Genomic DNA, 13,271 nt, shown 5'->3' on the forward strand with positions numbered 1-13,271 from the left:
AAAACGCCAACTTGTCATCATTTCATTTGGAAATTATTTTACTTAAACCAGTGGTTCTCAACCAGGACAGGAGCCTTTTGGCTGTGCCTGGAGATGTTTTTGATGGTCATACCTGGGGGGTATTGGTATCAAGTGAGTGAAGGCCAGGATGGTATTAAATATCCCACAATGCATAGGATAATGGCTCACAGCAAAAGCTGTTAATGTTATGACCCAAAGAGTTAATAGTGCAGAATTTGAGAAACCCTGCTTTAAGACTATTCTCAGTCTTCCTTTCTAATGTGAGCCCATCATTTTTTCTTTGCCACAGCTCACCAGCTCTTTATGGCATGCACTGGCCTTATTTCACATTGCACCTACAAGGCTTGCTAGGGTAACAGGCCAGGTGTGGTTGGCAGTGAGATTTAGTGCATAAGACTAATGCACTTTGAACTGAGGCTGTAGATTCAGGCTTTTTTTTAATGGATGGAGTAATTGTGAAACATGAATATTCTAAAATAATCACATACAAAATGTTCCTAAAATTGATTGAAATAAACAGATCTTCTGTAAGAGTTAAATTAATTCTTTTCAGCTACCTTGGATTGGGTAGGAAACAGAAGCAGCAGAAATAATAAGATTCAGTTTACACCTTCTTTCTATGCAGGCTGTAGGGTGGGGATTTACTTCTGAATGCTGTTGCTGTGCTAAATTTTCCAAACAAGCATGAGGAGAGCTTCTCAAAGCACTTGAAAAATATATTTTGACGTCCAGTTGTATAAGGAATGCGGCTAACCCTTGTGCGCTGGCGGATAGGTCACTCTGTAGTAGATACGTTTGAATCCTGCCTCAAAAAGGTTTGGCTCCTAATCATCTTGCAGTGATTTTAGTTATTCTTGATTTTTTTTTTTTCTGTTCTACTCTATGAATTGTACAGAAACTCCTATTTTTACAGAAGGCAGCATTCTGCCATTGAGGGTTGGTTATTCCATTTGCTACCATTTTTCTCTCCCCACCCTGATTCTTTTTTATTCTATTAATGCAACTAATTATCTTACAAGTGAATGCCTGGCAGTTCAAAGCAGGTTGAGTGTTTACCTGATGCCAAAACTACTGGTGGTTTGGTTAATCTCACCAGATCACTCTAGTATCTGAGTGTTCTTATTATAATTAATTTCAATGACTAGCCATATTGGTCAAAACAGCAGCTTTATCAGCCAGTGCATACAGAGGAATATATGAGATATAAATTTTGAAATCTGGATTATGTGCCCTATTTTCACATTTATAATTAATGGTTTTCAAATATAAATAATGAAAAGTAGGGAGAAAACTGGGATAAGGGAAAATTCAATTATAATAGAAAGCCTATTTGAGACACAGCTATATTGATTCAGCAGCATATCGCTGTGTATGAAGGAACTGGTTCTTTCTACCTCTTCTCTTTGCCTTCTAATATGTTAGACTTGTGTAAGACTGGCTGCCTCCATGACAGCAAAATGCTGAAGTCCCAGGCTTTTTTTGTACATCACAGACAGACTAGAAGAGGAAATATTTCTCTTGAAAGCTCTAAAAGAGCAAGATTTCTGTCTCAGAAATCCCAGTCAAACTCCTCGTGTGTCTTGTTGGCCCTATAATATATCCTGTGCCCTTTTCTAAAGCAAGGTCTGATCAGGGTAATGTCAGAACTTTTTGACTTAAACATGGATAACAGAATCAGTTTTAAGGACAAGGTGATGGTATTACCCTGACTGACTCCATCAGTTAGTGCCCCTGGAAGTAGGGGTGTATATCTTGATCTGTGTTCTATGACCATTGCCTCTTTTGTGTGTCTATCTAACTAACTAGAATGTGAATTCATTAGATCAGGGCTCCTGACTTATTCCTCTTTATATTTCCAGATCGTAGTTCACATCCTTTTGCATCACAGACATTCGAAAGGTTTGATCATTGTGAACAAAATAGTAGTTTCCAATGTAAACTGCTATTAGGTTTTCCTTTCATCGATTCCAAGATCCCTCTCTTGGCACCTACATGATACCAGGTGTATGGAGGTCCCCTGGGAATAAATAGATGATCAATGACCTAGCCTCTGATCTTAAGGAACATACAGTCTTAAAGATAAATATATAAACAATTTCAAGTAGATGCAACTGCGCCACTGCAGAGTGGAGCAGAGCTCACAGTCCAGGTTCCCTGGAGCTTACTAGGCTTCCCTGGAGCTGAGGAGGCAGCCCTGAGGAAGACACATCTGAATCTTGATCTGGGATATTTATGGAATTTCTCCAGGAGCACAGGGGCTGGAGAAGGTGCAGGAAGAAGGATGGTTCACTTTGAAAAAGGATATGACAAGACCTGGTATGATGCTATGAACTTTACAAAACCACCCTGGAGCTGGTGAAGTATTACCCGTGTTAGATGGGAATGGCCAGTTGCTTTGATGAGGAGCTCACACCTCAGGGTGGATCCAGTTGATGGGGAAGACCATTCTTCAGAAGCAGCTCCTACACATTTTTCAGCTTGGTTATTTCCCATCACCAGCTGAGGGGCTTGTTGCTGTTCAGTTGCTAAGTCATGTCTGACTTGTTGCCACCTCATGAACTTCAGCACGCCAGTCTCCTCTGTTCTCCACTATCTTCTGAGTTCAGTTCAGTCCCTCAGTCACATCTGACTCTTTGCAACCCCATGGACTGTGGCACGCCAGGCTTTCCTGTCCATCACCAACTCCTGGAGTTTATTCAAACTCATGTCCATCCAGTCGGTAATGCACTGGCTCTTGAAGTTTGCTCAGATTGATGTCCATTGAGTGACGGTAATGCCATCCAACCATCTCACTCTCTACCGTCCCCTTCTCCTTCTGCCCTCAATCTTTCCCAGCATCAGGGTCTTTTCCAATAAGTCAGCTCTTCGTATCAAGTGGCCAAGGTATTGGAACTTCAGCATCCATCCTTCCAGTGAATATTCAGGGCTGACCTCCTTGCAGTCCATGGATGGGACTCTTAAGAGTCTTCTCCAGCACCACAATTTGAAAGCATCAATTCCTCAACACTCAGCCTTCTTTATGGTTCAACTCTCACATCTGTACATGACTACTGGAGAAACCACAGCATAGACTATATGGACATTTGTGGGCAGAGTGATGTCTCTGCTTTTCAATACAGTCTAGGTTTGTCATAGCTTTTCTTCCAAGGAGCAAGCATCTTTTCATTTCATGGTTACAGTCACTATTATTTAGTATAATTAATCTTAGAAATGGGTTTTCATTGGTAAAGTTTGAGATGTGCAGGATAATATAGTGGGTGTTAGAAACTTACATGGATGATGTTAGTGGTATTCAAGGAGTGAGTGGGCAGAAGCGTGCTGGAGACATTCCCATCCTTGTATGAACACAGTGTAGGTATGATTCAGTCCTGTTTCAGTTCAGTTCAGTCACTCAGTCGTGTCCGACTCTTTGCGACCCCATGAATCGCAGCACGCCAGGCCTCCCTGGCCATCACCAACTCCCGGAGTTCACTCAAATTCACGTCCATCGAGTCAGTAATGCCATCCAGCCATCTCATCCTCTGTCGTCCCCTTCTCCTCCTGCCACCAATCCCTCCCAGCATCAGAGTCTTTTCCAATGAGTCAACTCTTCGCATGAGGTGGCCAAAGTACTGGAGTTTCAGCTTTAGCATCATTCCCTCCAAAAGAAATCCCAGGGCTGATCTCCTTCAGAATGGACTGGTTGGATCTCCTTGCAGTCCAAGGGACTCTCAAGAGTCTTCTCCAACACCACAGTTCAAAAGCATCAATTCTTCGGCGCTCAGCCTTCTTCACAGTCCAACTCTCACATCCATACATGACCACAGGAAAAACCATAGCCTTGACTAGACGGACCTTAGTTGGCAAAAGAATGTCTCAGCTTTTGAATATGCTGTCTAGGTTGCTCATAAGTTTTCTTCCAAGGAGTAAGCATCTTTTAATTTCATGGCTGCAGTCACCATCTGCAGTGATTTTGGAGCCCCAAAAATAAAGTCTGACACTGTTTCCACTGTTTTCCCATCTATTTCCCATGAAGTGATGGGGCCGAATACCATGATCTTCATTTTCTGAATGTTGAGCTTTGAGCCAACTTTTTCACTCTCCTCTTTCACTTTCATCAAGAGGCTTTTTAGTTCCTCTTCACTTTCAGTCCTGTTTACCTGTTCCTTTAGGGATGATGCTTGAGGCTTGACTCATTAATGGTTCTGTGTTGGACTATTATTTAATAGGATATGAACTTTAATATGAACTGGCTCTTACCTCTAACATAGAGTGACTTTTAAGTAGTTACTTTCCTGATAGTGAATGTTTCATGATAATGACACCAAGCAGGACAGGAAGCTGGGAATTAGCTTACACAACACACAGTAAGGATAGTTTTGAACCTGTTATCTGTCCCTCACCTAACTCTTATCTATTGACAGTAATTGTTATTAATAGTAAGAGCCCCAAAATATTTTTTGTGAGGCTGTTGACTTAGGACATTTTCAAGGAGCCTAGAGTCAAGGAAGAACATGACCTCATCAGATATACTAACCTTTTGTTTGTTTATTTTCTGTTTGTTTGTCTATTTTGGTTTTTTATTGGAATTTAATTGCTTTACAATGTTACGTTAGTTTCTGCTGTACAACAACATCCATCAGCTATCTGTATACCTATATCCCCACTCTCTTGGACCTCGCTCCCTGCACCCTCCATCTCAGCTCTCTAGGTCATCACAGAATACAACCTGTGTTACACAGAAGCTTCCCACTAGCTATCTATTTTACACATGGTAGTATATATAGTATGAATGTAGTGTGAGCATGTGTGTATACACACACTCCTGCTGCTGCTGCTGCTGCTGCTGCTGCTGCTAAGTCGCTTCAGTCATGTCCGACTCTGTGCGACCCCATAGATGGCAGCCCACCAGGCTCCCCTGTCCCTGGGATTCTCCAGGCAAGAACACTGGGTTCCCATATCCTTCTCCAGCAGCTGGCTTGACTAGCTGATAAAAGTATTATAGCTTGCTTGAGAGATTGGCCTTAGAATGAAGAGGGGGAATTCACACACTACACTGGCTTTTTAGAATAGGAAGAACAGTATGTGAGGTTACAAGGCAATGAGGATGGTGTGGCAGGGAACTCTAGCGGAGGGGGAATTACCAGGATGCAGGGTCAAATGCTGCAGAAAAGTTTGAAAATGTCAAGACTGAAACATGCACATTAGATTTAGCAACTTGAGGACTGCTGGTGACCTGAGCAGTGGAGGGCAGTGAAGTGAATAGTAATAACAGTTCATAGCGCATAACTGATAATTGCTGTTTGCTATGCCTGGCACTTATCTAAGTGCTTTAGCTGTGTCAACCCCTTTATTAAGATAAGTAGGACTGTATTCCCCCGCTTTCAGATGAGGAAGCAGAGACACAGAGGGGTTGAGTCACTTGTCTAAGGTTGCAGACATAGTGAGAGACAGACCCCGAACCTCAACCACAGCTCTCTGGCTCCAGAGCTACTACTGAAGACACTACTATTATTACTGCTACTATTCCAGCTACTATTGTTGGTGGGAAGTTCCCTTCAGAAAGCCTGGCAAGCTCCAGAAAGACTATCACAGTAGGAGGGATGTAGGGGGCTAAGACATACTTTTTTCTAATTGGAGAAATTTGAGAATATTTACAAACTAATGAGAAGCTAGTATTGACACAGGAAAAAAAAGAAATGATTGAACAGAAGTTTCTCAGGAGGCAGAAGAAGGTGAGATCCAGGTGAAAGGGGAAAACTTTGTACCAGGAAGGAAGAAGGTAAAGATTAGAATGGAAGGATGTAGGGAAATTACAGGGTACATATGAAAGGATGGTGAGAGAATTGGGAGATGATGTAATTATTTTCTTTATGAATTGTGGCCAGAGTGAAGGAGGGACTAGAGTAAGTTTGAGGAGAATGGATATTTTGGAAAGTAATTCATGGAGAATGGAGTGTAAGGTTGATGCTGAAACTAAAAAGGATTATCTAGTACAGAAGAGAGCTGAGGTGGGTATGGAGAGCAAAAAAGTGGCAGTGGTGTGCTGGTACATTAGCTCTTTGGGGAAAAATGAATGTCTCGATTTGTGGTATTTGTCAATTTCCAGACATGGGTGATGTTAATGGTTTAACAGTTCACTTGAAAACTTTCTGAATATTGCTTCAGTTCAGTTCAGTCACTCAGTTGTGTCTGACTCTTTGTGACCCCATGGACTGCAGCATACCAGGCCTCCCTGTCCATCACCAACTCCTGGAGCCTACCCAAACTCATGTCCATTGAGTCAGTGATGCCATCCAACCATCTCATCCTCTGTTGTTCCCTTCTCCTCCTGCCCTCAGTCTTTCCCACCATCAAGGTCTTTTCAAATGAGCCAGTTCTTCACATCAGGTAGCCAAAGTATTGGAGTTTCAGCTTCAGCATCAGTCCTTCCAATGAACACTCAGGACTGATTTCCTCTAGGATGAACTGCTTGGATCTCCTTGTAGTCCAAGGGACACTCAAGAGTCTTCTCCAACACCACAGTTCAAAAACATCAATTCTTCGGTGCTCAGATTTCTTTATAGTCCAATTCTCACTTCCATACATGACTACTGGAAAAAACATAGCTTTGACTAGATGGACCTTTGTTGACAAAGTAATGTCTCTGCTTTTTAATATGCTGTCTAGGTTGGTCATAGCTTTTCTTCCAAGGAACAAGCATCTTTTAATTTCATGGCAGCAGTCACCATCTGCAGTGATTTTGGAGCCCCCCAAAATAAAGTTACCCACTGTTTTCATTGTTTCCTCATCTATCTTCCATGAAGTGATGGGACTGGATGCCATGATCTTAGTTTTCTGAATGTTGAGCTTTAAGCCAACTTTTTCACTCTCCTCTTTCCCTTTCATCAAGAATCTCTTTAGTTCTTCTTCACTTTCCACCGTAAGGGTGGTATCATCTGCATATCTGAGGTTTTTGTTATTTCTCCCAGCAATCTTGATTCCAGCTTGTGCTTCATCCAGCCCAGTGTTTCTTATGATGTACTCTGCATATAAGTTAAATAAGCAGGGTGACAGTATACAGCCTTGACGTACTCCTTTTCCTATTCGGAACCAGTCTGTTGTTCCATGTCCAGTTCTAATTGTTGCTTCCTAATCTGCATACAGATTTCTCAAGAGGCAGGTCAGGTGGTCTGGTATTCCCATCTCTTTTAGAATGTTCCACTGTTTATTGTGATCCACACAGTCAAAGGCTTTGGCATAGTCAATAAAGCAGAAATAGATGTTTTTCTGGAACTCTCTTGCTTTTTTGATGATCCAGCAGATGTTGGCAATTTGATCTCTCATTCCTCTGTTTTTTCTAAATCCAGCTTGTATATCTGGAAGTTCACAGTTCACATATTGCTGAAGCCTGGCTTGGAGAATTTTGAGCATTACTTTACTAGCGTATGAGACGAGTGCAATTGTGCAGTAGTTTGAACATTCTTTGGCATTGCCTTTCTTAGGGAATTTAATTGCTGGCTCTCGGGAGAAGAATGATGCCTCATGCTATTACTACACTGCATCTGTTTGCATGGCTTCCTCCCCAACATGATGTGGGAACAGAAGGAAGGTTTTTGGGTCAGTCCAAGTTTGTGGTTTGGTCCTGGTGAATGGTACAGAAGGAAAAAGGAACAAGAAAGGTAAAAATATTACTAAAAAGTGAATGTTTACTGTCATTTTATTATAGAGAATTTAGACTGTATAAAACAGCAGAGGTGCTGAGAGACTAAATTTTTAATAAAATTGAAAAACAAATGTACTAGGAATAGTGAAAGTGTTAATCACTCAGTTGTATCCAACTGTTTGCGACCCCATGGACTGTAGCCCAACAGTCTCCTCTGTCCATGGGGTTTTCCAGGCAAGAATAGTGGGGTGGGTAGCAATTCCTTTCTCCAGGGTCTCTTCCGAACCCAGGGATAGAACCCAGGTCTCCTGCATGGCTGGCAGTCTTTACTGTCTGAGCCACCACTGGGTGTTGACAATGGGGGAAGGCGATTACTTGCTTAAAGAATAAAAATAACCTTTAGGTGATCAAGATCAAGCATAAACCCACCCCCCTACACCTAGATCTCCTAGCGTACTTCTTTAGATTTCTGACTTTTTTTTTTATAATTTCTTTGATAATCTCACTGCTTTAATTTTTTTCTCTTTTCTTGGTATCCCTGAATCTTGCTGTCTCTAAGCTTTCTAGTTTAGATTTCTTCCATTTGTTTTCTAAAATCCTGTTGAGTCCTCTTCAGCTATTGTATTTAAACATCTCTTATTCTCCGTTTTTATGGTATCTTGTTTCAAGGATGTGTTATATTTTAAAATTTGTCTAAGAATAGGAATCCAACTTTTTTTTTCTGGTGTCGTCTTGTCTAAACTAAGTCTCTTTACTCCAATGTGAGCTATTCTTTCATGTTGTTGTGTGTTTTTAAAATTTATTTTATCTTTATGTATAAAAGTAAAAGTAATCTACAAGTCTCTTCATATATCTTTGTGAAGACAAATTTCATTCAGAAAAGTGAGGCAGGAGGTAAGTGAACAGAGGAAATTAGAAGTTTACAAAACCATAGGAAGCCCTGGAGGTGTGTTTTAGGTCCAGGAAGTTGGTCCTGGTCTTTAGAAAATCAGCGAGTTCAGGGACCAGAGCACTGAGTGACTTACAAGAGCACCCGTGAGCCATGTTGGCAGACGCTCACTTCCGCAGTCTGCGGAAGCCCTGCCTGTCTTCTTCTCCTCTGCCTTCCAGAGCTTGTGCAGGTGCCGCCTCTGAGTCAGTCTAGGAAATGTACTTTCCAGGCTTCCTGCCTGTGCATAAAGGGAAGCAGACACATTTCTGAGATGCTCACAAACAGCTCACACAACTGCTGTTGAATTTGCATTCTAATCGGCAGGTGGGAATCTGGTGGGAACTTCACTTGCTGCTCTTTTCTAGCCTGGTCTCCCACCCGACTGAAAAACATGACTGGGGACCTGTGAACAGAGGTGATGTCATGCTGATTAGTAAACCCTCTTTGCAGTGAATAGATAAGGAGCTAGCTGTCAAACTCCAAATCCCCCAGAAACAGAACAAAGAAAGATTTATTCTGGAATGTCAGCATCCATGCTGGGAGCAGTAGCTTTCCCCAGACACTTTCTATTTGTCCAGAGAAGAACTAGGGTTTGACACTGGAGTAATAGCAGCTCTCAGCTGTTTCCCATATTGGATAAAGATGGAGGGTAAGTGCTGATTTGATTCGTCTCTTTCTCTCTCTTTGGCTGCACCCCATGACCTAAGCCCTCAGCAGTCCCTGCAGACCCGAGCCTGGGACCTTTCAGAGCCTCATGGGTGGACAACACTTCCCCTGTTCTCAGCCTCTAAGCACACAGCAGTAGAGTAGGTTGTGTACACGCTGGCCCTCAACAATTTTCACAAGTCTGTTGTGATCACTTCTTATGGTTGATGCCCAATCGCATTGTTGTTTTTCATAGTTTAGGTTTATTCCTTATTGTATTTCTGGACTTTTATATCATTGAGGCCCTAGTGTAACAGAGGGCAAATGCAAATGCCTAATCTGCCATTTATCTTAATAAGTTTTGCCCGCTTTGGAAGGCATATTTGGCTCCTTGATATGGAACTCTGTCTCATATTTGTAACCTGGTTTCCATAGACATACTTTCCTGGTGGACCTCCCTGGTGGCTCAGACAGTAAAACGTCTGCCTACAGAGTAGGAGACCCAGGTTCAATCCCTGGGTCAGGAAGATCTCCTGGAGAAGGAAATGGCAACCCACTCCAGTATTCTTTTTTTTTTTTTTTTTTTACTTTATTTTACTTTAAAATACTGTATTGGTTTTGCCATACTTCAACATGAATCCACCATGGGTGTATACGAGCTCCCAATCCTGAATCCCCCTCCCCCCTCCCACTCTATATCATCTCTCTGGATCATCCCCATTCCCAATCCTGAATTACATTGATTGATTTGCGGATATTGAAGAATCCTTGCATCCCTGGGATAAAGCCCACTTGGTCATGGTGTATGATCTTTTTAATGTGTTGTTGGATTCTGATTGCTAGAATTTTGTTGGGGATTTTTGCATCTATGTTAATCAGTGATATTGGCCTATAGTTTTCTTTTTTTGTGGCATCTTTGTCAGGTTTTGGTATTAGGGTGATGGTGGCCTCATAGAATGAATTTGGAAGTTGACCTTCCTCTGCAATTTTCTGGAAGAGTTTGAGGAGGACAGGTGTTAGCTCTTCTATAAATTTTTGGTAGAATTCAGCTGTGAAGCCGTCTGGACCTGGGCTTTTGTTTGCTGGAAGATTTCTGATTACAGTTTCAATTTCCATGCTTGTGATGGGTCTGTTAAGATTTTCTATTTATTCCTGGTTCAGTTTTGGAAAGTTGTACTTTTCTAAGAATTTGTCCATTTCTTCCACATTGTCCATTTTATTGGCATACAACTGCTGATAGTAGTCTCTTATGATCCTTTGTATTTCTGTGTTGCCTGTTGTGATCTCTCCATTTTCATTTCTAATTTTATTGATTTGATTTTTCTCTCTTTGCTTCTTGATGAGTCTGGCTAATGGTTTGTCAATTTTATTTATCCTTTCAAAGAACCAGCTTTTTGCTTTGTTGATTTTTGCTATGGTCTCTTTTGTTTCTTTTGCATTTATTTCTGCCCTAATTTTTAAGATTTCTTTCCTTCTGCTAACTCTGGGGTTCTCCATTTCTTCCTTTTCTAGTTGCTTTAGGTGTAGAGTTAGGTTATTTATTTGACTTTTTTCTTGTTTCTTGAGGTATGCCTGTATTGCTATGAACTTTCCTCTTAGTGTGCTTTTATAGTGTCCCACAGGTTTTGGGTTGTTGTGTTTTCATTTTCATTAGTTTTTATGCATATTTTGATTTCTTTTTTGATTTATTCTGTGATTTACTGGTTATTCAGAAGTGTGTTGTTCAACCTCCATATGTTGGAATTTTTAATAGGTTTTCTCCTGTAATTGAGATCTAATCTTAGTGCATTATGGTCAGAAGAGATGCTTGGAATGATTTTGATTTTTTGAATTTATCAAGTTTAGATTTACGGCCCAGGATGTGATCTATCCTGGAGAAGGTTCCATGAGCACTTGAGAAAAAGGTGAAATTTTTGTTTTGGGGTGAAATGTCCTATAGATATCAGTTAGGTCTAACTGGTCTAATGTATCATTTAAAGTTTGCGTTTCTTTGTTAATTTTCTGTTTAGTTGATCTGTCTGTAGGTGTGAGTGGGGTATTAAAGTCTCCCACTACTATTGTGTTATTGTTAATTTCCCCTTTCATACTTGTTAGCATTTGTCTTACATATTGCGGTGCTCCTATATTGGGTGCATATATATTTATAATTGTTACATCTTCTTCTTGGATTGATCCTTTGATCATTATGTAGTGGCCTTCTTTGTCTCTTTTCACAGTCTTTTGGCCTTTGTTTTAGAGTCTTAAAAATCTATTCTCTCTAATATGTAAGTAAGCCATAATCATATGCTTTTCAAGTTTATTTTTTAACTTTAAATTCTAAGTTTTAATGCTATTGGACAGAACTCTCCAATGGAACTTTCTGCAATAATAGAAATCCTGTATAGCCACACTGTCTAATAAGGTAACCCTAGCCACATGTAGTTAGTGAACACCCCAGAAACGTGACTTCTGTGACTGAGGAACTGAATTTTCATCTTTATCTAGTTTTAATTCATTTAAATTTAGTGCTGTGATTCATGGGGTCGCAAAGAGTCGGACACGACTGAGCGACTGAACTGAACTGAACTGAACTGATATTAGCATAGCTGTAGACTATTGAAGAAGAGAATGGCAACCCATTCCAGTGTTCTTGCCTGGAGAATCCCATGGACAGAGGAGCTTGGTGAGCTACAGTCCATGGGGTCACAAAGAGTTGGACACAACTGAACCAGTAAACCACCACCACCAGACTATTGAAAGTATCAATTTTCCAGTGTTTAAGAGTGGCTGAATGAGAAGATGCTCAACATCGCTCATTATTCAGTTCAGTCCAGTCGCTCAGTCGTGTCTGACTCTTTACAACCCCATGAATTGCAGCAAGCCAGGCCTCCCTGTCCATCACCAACTCCTGGAGCTCACACAAACTCACGTCCTTTGAGTCAGTGATGCCATCCAGCCATCTCATCCTCTGTCGTCCCCTTCTCCTCCTGCCCCCAAATCCCTCCCAGCATCAGAGTCTTTTCCAATGAGTCAACTTTTCTCATGAGGTGGCCAAAGTATTTAGAGAAATGCAAATAAAAACTACAATGAGATATCACCTCACACCAATCAAAAGGGCCATCATCAAAAAGTCTACAAACAATAAATGCTGGAAAGGGTGTGGAGAAAAGGGAACACCTTGCACTGTTGGTGGGAATATAAATTGATACAGCTACTATGGAAGACAGCATGGAGATTCCTTAAAAAATTAGGAATAAAACCACTGTATGACCCAGAAATCTCACTCCTAGGCATACACGCTGAGCAAACCAAAATTGGAAAAGACACATGTATCCCATTGTTCATTGAAGCACTATTTACAATAGCTAGAACAAGGAAGCAACCTAGATGTCCATTGACAGATGAATGGATAAAGCAGTTGTGGTACATATACACAATGGAATATTGAGGTGGATGAACCTAGAACCTGTTATACAGAGTGAAGTAAGTCAGAAAGAGAAAGATAAATATCTTATGCTAATGCAGATATATGGAATCTAGAAAAATGGTACTGAAGAATTTATTTCCAGGGCAGTAGTGGAGAAACGGACATAGAGAATAGACTTACGGACATGGGGAGAGGGGAGGAGAGGGTAAGATGTATGAAAAGAGTAACATGGAAACTTACATTACCATATGTAAAATAGACAGCTAATGGGAATTTGCTGTATGGCTCAGGAAACTCAAACAGGGGCTCTGTATCAACCTAAAGGGGTGGGATGGGGAGGGAGATGGGAGGGAAGTTCAAAAGGGAGGGGAATATGTATACATATGGCTGACTCATGTTGGGGTTTGACAGAAAATTCTGTAAAGCAATTATCCTTCAATTAAAAAAAAAAGAGTAGCTGAAGTGTAAGATGTTTCTTAATTATACAAAGGTAATTTTTTGAAAAGATATTAAGAACTTTTTGTCCTGCATATATTGAACTAATTTTAAAGCACTTTTAAAATAGAGTAGCATATATAAATATGTATTGAATATACATATTCATGCATATATATTTATATATAAACCAGAAAGAATTTGCAAGG

Source organism: Ovis aries, chromosome 26 (assembly GCF_016772045.2).
Source record: "Ovis aries strain OAR_USU_Benz2616 breed Rambouillet chromosome 26, ARS-UI_Ramb_v3.0, whole genome shotgun sequence".
Lineage (NCBI taxonomy): Eukaryota > Metazoa > Chordata > Mammalia > Artiodactyla > Bovidae > Ovis > Ovis aries.